The sequence below is a fragment of the Podarcis bocagei genome (genome assembly GCF_964188305.1).
Source record: "Podarcis bocagei genome assembly, chromosome: 6".
NCBI lineage: Eukaryota > Metazoa > Chordata > Lepidosauria > Squamata > Lacertidae > Podarcis > Podarcis bocagei.
The window spans coordinates 59,654,150-59,662,636 of record NC_138130.1 but is presented as its reverse complement, the minus strand read 5'-3'; the positions used below and the strand labels follow the sequence as shown (position 1 = coordinate 59,662,636).

At 42.4% G+C, this 8,487-nt stretch overlaps 1 pseudogene across 1 annotated transcript; it reads right to left on the bottom strand.

The window, feature by feature from the left end:
• Positions 1-2,607: 2,607 nt before the first annotated feature.
• Positions 2,608-5,906, bottom strand: LOC308589812 (glutamate--cysteine ligase catalytic subunit pseudogene; annotated as a pseudogene). The gene has a single exon. The product of its transcript is annotated as a glutamate--cysteine ligase catalytic subunit pseudogene (transcript).
• Positions 5,907-8,487: the final 2,581 nt, after the last annotated feature.

The window sequence follows — 8,487 nt, the reverse complement described above, 5'->3', positions numbered from 1 at the left end:
CAACCAAGTTTGTTACTGGTATGAACTTTCGTGTGCAAGCACACTTCTTCTTAAAACTAGACTGTGTGTGGTATCCAAAAAAGGAGTTCATTTATCACAAGGACTTCTGGCTGCACAACAGAACTCCTCCCTCTCTTCTTCTTCTTCCACACCCCCTAACACTATGTCTTTCCCCAGCCTTCTATAGCAGATTTGGAGATGGCAAGGGGGCAGGTGGGGAGATGAGAGGAAGGGTAAGTTCAGTTGCAAAACAAAAATCCTTGCACTAGCAGAACTACTTTGTTAGATACCACCCTAGGGTTTACAGTCTTATAATAGTGAATGCAAGGAACAACCAAATGAGAAATGGCATTTAGGTCACTGGGCTTTGCATACACCCAAAAATCCTTAAAGAATTAAAATGTTTGGATGACGATGACAACAACTCCTCACTTAAATCAAGCTCTTTTTTTGGATGATTAGAAGGCAGTTAACAAGCAATCATTTTTTGAAAAGGTATCCAGGATGGAGGCAAATATTACAGGCCAGCTAGCCTAACACCTCTTCTGTCTAAACTGATAGGCAGCATTGTTAAAGTACAATGATTAGAAGAGCAAGCTTTGCTAAGGAAGACACCACACAAATCATTTATACCCCGCCTCTTAGCCATGGGCCAAAGGTTCCCCACACTGGCATAGTGGGTGAGGTTCCCATGTTTCCTACTTTGCATGTCATCTTGTTTTAAAGACATGCAGACATAAAAGTGGTGCTAGCAGTTTGTATACTTGAAAAAAAAGTATCTGAATTGACCCCAGAAGGCCCAACTAACAAGGTCAACCAGACTACCAAATGTGGTAGCGACTTTAATATCTGTATATGTAATGTGCTCTGAAACAAGTACAGTGGTACCTCAGGTTAAGTACTTAATTCGTTCCGGAGGTCCGTTCTTAACCTGAAACTGTTCCTTACCTGAAGCACCACTTTAGCTAATGGGGCCTCCTGCTGCTGCTGCGCCACTGCTGCATGATTTCTGTTCTCATCCTGAAGCAAAGTTTTTAACCTGAGGTACTATTTCTGGGTTAGCGGAGTCTGTAACCTGAAGCGTATGTAACCCGAAGTACCACTGTATTAAATAGCTTTTATGCTCAATGGATAATTAAGTACTGTATTTTCTCAGTGGGATAGCAATCTGTACGTCAGAGCCACCCTGTGCACAAATCCTGAACTTGTGGATTAGCTTTCTTGAACCTGGCTTTAATTTCAAATCTTTTTTTTTAAGGGATAGTCTACATGCAAGTGCATGAGACTCTTGCTTTTTTGCATTTCAAATTGAAATGGTGCAACAATTTGTGCTTGTCCACAAGAGGGTAGCAAGATTACATAGCTGCTAATTTATGAAGATTTCAAGAATATGCTTGTTATTAGTGGTGCTTTTTTTAGGGCCCGTTGTTTTTTAAACAGGAACTCTGATCTAAATATTGGTTTTTATGTGTCATGAATCAGATTCTGTAGTGTAAAAGCCATTTAAAAAGATGTAGGTCACAGATTTAATTGGAGACATCCTATTTTCATTAGAAAAAGATTGTGTTTTTGGCACCATGTGTCTTACAAACTGGGTTTAAATTTATGAAAACTTTTTACAGGAGAAAGAGATGTGTGATTTGGGTCTCCACAGAAACATGATGGGAGTGTCAACACCATGTATTACAAATAGAGTGGAGGTGAGGAATCGGGTGAGGTACTTGCCTGCTCCTCCACCATGGCAGATGTTATGTCCAGGTAGAATATATGGCATGCTCTCCAATATTCACAGCCCACTGACCAGCAGAACTAAGAGATGTGATCTGATCCTTGATGATTCCTCTATCCCCCCACAAGTGTCCCATCTACTCCAATCTGCTTGAGGGTTGGAGGATCCTCTGGAGCATATGGGGTACATGTGAGCCATGGGTTAGAAAGAGCACCTAAAACTCCCTCTTTCCCAGGTAAGAGTCACCACTGAACACCATGCATGAACTGGGTCAGAAAACCATAATGAAGTATGAATATATTGGAGTTATGTTATGATAACTTTAAAACAAGATGAAAGTGGAGTAAAAACTAAGCACTTCTATAAACTTGGAGTTAAGAGGATGTTTTTTTTGACAATTAATAATAAATGATTCCCAAATGTCAAGTTACTTAGATGTGACTCAGCAGAAACTGTAGCTATCAGGAACTCAAAAATCTGTGGCATGAAGCCACTGAATGAAGCTGACAGACTTGTGGAAGAGACAAAAACACAATTAGTAGAGAAACATGTTGATTTTTACCCCATCTTAGTAAAGAAAAATACTTTAGATTCATCATATCCCATTTACAACAGTTAGACAAACATCTATTTAAATCCAAGTTTGTGAACTGGGCTGCTTGACTGGAAACCTGATTTCACATGTCAGCTTCTGGTAGAATCAGGACCACATCACCTTCTCAAGGTAGAATGGGAAAAATATCTATGTGAATCAGGTTCTGGTTTTTCCTGAAAATATAGCAGATTGTTCAATGCCAATAACAAACGTTTGAGAACACTGACTCTCCCCGCATTGCCCTCAAATAAGCACATTAAAAGGTACCAGCTGGTTCACAATGTATTTCAATATAGCTTTATTAAAATACATTGATGTTAAAATTTTTTTTTTAAAAAAACATTTTACTATTTACATGTACTGTACACAGTATAATACATAAATATAAGCCTGTGCCTATTTGTAGGGAGTTTTAAGAGAATATTCTGGTGGATAGGCCCATCTTAAATGGAAGTAGAATCTATTTTGGTCTTCGCATTACAAAACTGCAGATATTTACCAGCAATGTAGCTATTGCTCCAGCAGAGAATGTGATATCCTTTCCACAGTTGATTAAAGCATTTCATCAAAAAGCATCAGTTTTAGTTTCATTGCATTTTACTTTGTTAAAGCATGCTCCAAGCAGTTCAGGGCATTCAGCTTGTTCTTCAGCAATTTGGTTGCATTTCCAAATCAGACTATAATTCACCTCTTCAGTAATCACACTGTCGTTTTTGTATGCTGGGTGGTTAGCGACAAACTCTCGCATCCATCGAGCAGCTGTCATTAACTCTCCTGATGCCCTCTTTTTTATTAGTTTCAGGTATTTTAAAATGCTGCACCTTGTATCCACATCCACTTCCACACTTTCAAGGTAAGAGTTTAAAATTGGAAGTAATCCAGGAAATGTTCCCTTCTTCCCATTGATAATTGTATCTATGCTCATTAAGATATACTCTTCGGCGTCTGCTTCTGGAACATTCTGAGCTGGGCCACATCCACCCACTGCAACATTTCCACATTTATAAATATCTTTTCTGAAATAAAACATGCCCTGCTGGACAGCATCTCGTTGCTGAGCCACTTTAATGTTTTCATCCACCTTGGACAAAGGAATAAGAAAGTCTAGTTTGTATGAGAGAATGACTCGTGTCAGCAACACCACAAATACAACATACGCAGAATTTTCAAAGTCTGTTAACTGGACGTCCATTGGTCTGAACTCAACCCTCCATCCAATATCTGAATTGGGAGGAGGAGGTTTAAATCTCATTGACTGCCAATTCGTTGACTGAATATTTTCAAAGTGGTCAGATTCATTTGCATCATCCAAGTGTATTTTCTCTTCGAAGAGAACCAATGGATCACGAATAAATAAGTGAGCAATGTGTTGGGCCAAAAGATGGTCAATGCCTTCTTTTATCAGCTGCTCATAGATTTCTTTATCTACTGCCAAATCAATGTCATTGTATTTTTCACCGCTTTCAGAGAGGTAAGCGTCTATGGAATCATATCTGGATTTGTTGATTCTGTAGCGGTTGTGCTTTAATGGCTCCAACCCCTTCTCCTCCCTGGTTCTGTCGTCTACAGATGCAGATATTACTCCCCAACGGCAGTCAATATCTGTCACATAGCCCCTGTAGAATGGAGCTGCAGCACTTAATGCCATCAGAATGGGACACATTGTGGCTAGCTGGTCATAAAGGTATCTTGCTTCAGAAATGCTACAAGCCTGAAATGTTACTTGAAGGCAGCAGTTGCCCATTCCAAACCCCATAGCATCCATATATACATGGTCAGGCAGGGCTGCTTTTGCTGCTTCACCATCATCATTAGGAAATGTTTCTATAAACGGCGATGGGGTATTCCTGTCCTTAAATATTGGTATGTTTATCACTACTTTTTCTCCTCTTCTGTGCCGAATGTTTCTTGTTAAAGTACCAAACCTGGGGTGTTTGCTGATGGCTTCATCTGGGAAGAAGAGGGACTTGGAGGCTCCCGTCTCAACAGGCGTTGGGACACACTCTGGTACAGTAAATCCCGGGCAACCTAATCTTGGAAATGATGTTATAGTGCAAAGAGCTTCATTTTGTTTCAGCACTGATGCCACATCCTGCCGACGCTTTCTCATGTTCTCTTGCACAGTGTTAAATTCAGACATCGTTTCTCCATATGGCTGTCCAGGAATCCCTTCAACCATATAGCGTCCATATTCTGGCTTCCACAGAATTGGATGGTTTGAGTCTACCCTTTCAACCTTGTCTTGCAAAGTATGTGCAATTTCTTCTCCAGTTAAGGACAATCGTGCTCTCTTATTTTCATGGTCAAAAGCTACCACCATGTATTCTACCTCATCCCCCCACTGGAGCAAATCCTTGCGCCTTTCCCCGACAGCTCGGTAGATGTGCAAGAACTGGAGGATGCCGTGCTTGCGCACATGTTCCGCGTGCCACTGTGTCTTCTCCCAGCTCATTGGGGAGCCCTGTGTCAGAAGCCCCATGGCCCTCAAGGGAAGCCGTGAGGAGAGCTGATATACCACAGGAAGGAGACATAGGGAGTGGCTGAGGGGACGGAAAGCTGTGGCTGCCAAGAGGGTGGGGGAAAGAAGCAGTCCAGCTGTGATGCAAATTATTTCAGATAGTGTAAAAGGCAGAAGAATTAGGAGGAGGGAGAGAAAGGAAGATATACTACTATTCTCTTAACTTCTCTTTCACTTCCATTAAGCTGCCCGGCCCCCAGGATGGAGTAGTCCCTGGTTCATGCTCTTATGGCTACACTGGAAGAAGAAAGTTTTGAGGAGGCTGTCAGTGACTGTGTACATATAGATGTACTGTGTATAGATGCGTGCGGTGGCAGTGACTGTGTCAGCAGCAGGGCACACGTAGTTGGGGGTAGGGGACGGAGGTTGGTCTTTTATGTTGAATTTCTGTAATGGGATAATTTGCTTTGTCCTAGGTTGAAGGAGAGAGCGTACACTATTTTTTATATATAAACGTGCTGAGTGGGTTGTTGTCCTCAGCGCAAAGCCAAAAATGGCAATCCACCTAACTCACATGCACAGCGGAAATCATGTGACATATCTGTGGTATTGTCAAGGAGCATGGCTAGTTGGAGGCTGCAGAAGGGCAAAAAAAGTTCTGGTCTGCAGGGCAGGAGTTTGGCCCTTTCCGAGCCGCAGTCTTCGGACCAAGGTGGTGGAGCTTGGGAAAGAAGGGCATGAAGAAGAAGAGATGCATGTAGTATATAGTAAAGAGAACACAGTGGTCAGGAAGATGGAATACTGGAGAAATAGAGTCATGGCAACAGGTGCTAGGCAATGGTTGTTAACAGGGAGGCGCGGCAGTTGGAAAATGTGGTTGGAAAAATTGTTGTTTGTCTGTTTCAGTGTTTGCATTGGTGCCTTGAGCCACATCCCAGAAGGAGCTCCCTGAGCATTGATAGTAGGACAGGTATCTCTAGTATACTGTTTTCGACACCTACCAGAAACATTGCATAAGCAAGTCTCTCCAGCCATGTAGATCTGACATGTATTTGAATATGTAAATTTTATTTTATAAAGTATGTATTTAAAACTGATGATTTTATTTTTTGGGGGGGAAAGGCTAATTTGTTGTTGTTTTTTAAATCTCATTTTGTAGGTAATTTTAACTGTAAACTGCGTAAACTGTTTAAGGTCCTGACAGTTAAATAAAAAGCAATAAACCACAGATTCCTCTTCACTTGAACTCATGGCCTCATAACAACTCAAATGCTGGGCTGTGTGTATGTATGTTTATTGGATTGAGCAGAGCCATCCCTCTGTTAGCTTCTGCCATCTCAGATAGCCTCCTGCCTGCCACTGCTGACACTGCCCAAATATCTTCATTCCTAATGTGAGTGCAGGTGGAAGGCCTACTGGCAATATTTTCACCAGCAGAACTTTGCAGGTAGTCCTTTAATGGGCACCCTCAGATAAGGATAGGGCCAGCCAACCCAGGACCTACTGAGCTGTTGTCATAACTGGTATTAGCTGGATCTAAGCCAAATCAAAGGCCTAATCATGCAACAGCTGGAAGCTGGTGCAGCAGTTGGGCCCCATCTGCCTACTTCTTCACTTTCTGCTGCCACTGTTATGAGTGGGCAAGCTGGAGGCATGGCAATAGCTCTGCCACTCTGCAAACCACAGTGGTTGCCACAGCAGTGAATAGTTTGCACTGTAGTCCATTCACAGTCCAAACTCTAGATGTCTCCCTTGAACTTGATCTCACTAGTACCCTTGCAGAAAAACCTGAAGACAATTGGTTTCTTCTGCTAGCACAGACTGTTTTGAAGTTCTGTGGTGATCTCAAAATTTACCCTGGCCTTCAAGGTGCTGGTAGTGATCATGACACTGCTCTCAGTGTATTTGTATGATAGCCTGTTTATGTTCCTACAAATTTTGCTCCAAGGGGAAGAAGTCCTGAAGGTTGGTGATGACAACAACAGGGACAACAATGAATCTAATGGTCAGCTGAATAGAATTATGAATGTTACTCAGGATTTGGTGTATTACATGAGCAGAGGCAAAAAATTGACTCCTAAGCAAATTCAACTTTCCTCCACACTTCATCAAGTAAAGAAGCAATAAGTTAGTGGAACTTTATTTTATACAGCTGAAGAATGACATGAATTATGAACTATAAGCATAACTTCAGAGACAACATATGTGTTAACAAATCAATAGACTGAAATTCAATTTCTGAGGTGGTTGGTAGTCAAATTTTTAGATGTGCCAAAAATGCCACAGGCAACAATAAAGCTCATTTTAAATAGAATAGTATCATACCCGGCAGCAAGTCAGTGTGTCATGTCCAAAGTTCAAAGTCCAGGGATCAATCTACACAAGCAAAGTCCAAAGGTCAGGAAATGCAGTTCAGGGTCAATCCAAGTAACCCACACTTGAAGTCCAGCAGTCAGGATACAGTCCAGAGTTAAACCCAAAGTATAGTCCTGTAGAAATCCAGGAGTATCCAAGCCAAGGCCCATCAACTTTTGTATTTTGCACGCTGACTTCAGCAACTGGGCTTTATGAGGCATGTGACCCTCACCTGTTCCAAGCCACCTCCAGCTGAGGAATCACACCCCTCCTCTCAGAGCTAGTGAGACCCACCTGGCTAGCTAGTCAGCTGGGCTGTGGGTCCTTGCCTGCCTCAGCCTCTTAGAGCACCCATCTTGCTTCTTCCTACACTTCAGAGCCCAGTGTGTTCGTGGAGAGAGCAGCCCTTCTGGCTCTGATGATGGTTCCAGCTGCTCTGGTTCCTGGGCATTGGCTCCCATCCTCTCTCCATCCTCCCATCACTCTGTGAGTACCTCCTTCCCCACTCCCTGCTTGCTATGGTGTGTCTCAGTCCTGGCTACACCCTTCGCCAGGTTCCTCTTCCTCCTCCCCATTGTCCTGCCAGTTCATGACATAGAATCATAGAATTGTAGCATTGGAAGAGGTATCCCAAGGGCCATCTAGTCCAACTCCCTGAAATGCAGGAATCTCAACTAGATCATACATGACAGACAGCCATCCAACCACTACTTAAAAACCTCCAAGGAAGGAGAGTCCACCACCTCTCATAGGAGTCTGTCCTACTGTGAAACATGTAAAAAAATATAATTTTCTCATTGAAACTACATTTTATGTACTTTAATAGTCCCCCTGAAAAAAGTTGTACACCACAGAAAAAATTGCAATGACGGTTTTATGAACTGATTTCTTTTTTTAAAAGTTCACGGTAATCCTTGAGAAAGTGGCTACAAAATCTGACATGAAAAATGTGACGGGTTTGCTAGATTGTACACAGTAACCAGAAATGTGAGAAATTGTTGCCATTTTCCAAGATGGCAGCCAAACTAATGAGAAAAAATGCTGTATGTGTCTAATATTCAGATTAAAATGTCAGAATTTGTATTCAGAATTACTGATGTGCACATAAGCCTGTGTAATGGGAATTGGGGGTTGCTCGTGCGTAAGTTGCCGCCACTCTCGGTGAGGTTGCCTGGATAAACCTTTCCCTGGCTGGACAGTCCTGATTCTGCGTCTGTCTCAGTCACTGGCAGAATCCGTCAGTGGGCGTTTCCTGAACTTCTTCCAACATAAAAGTTCCTTGATGGATAGTCTCCGCCTAGCCTCCCTCTGCGCGGAAGTCTTCTGCGCAGGGTGGGTGTGGGCAGTGGA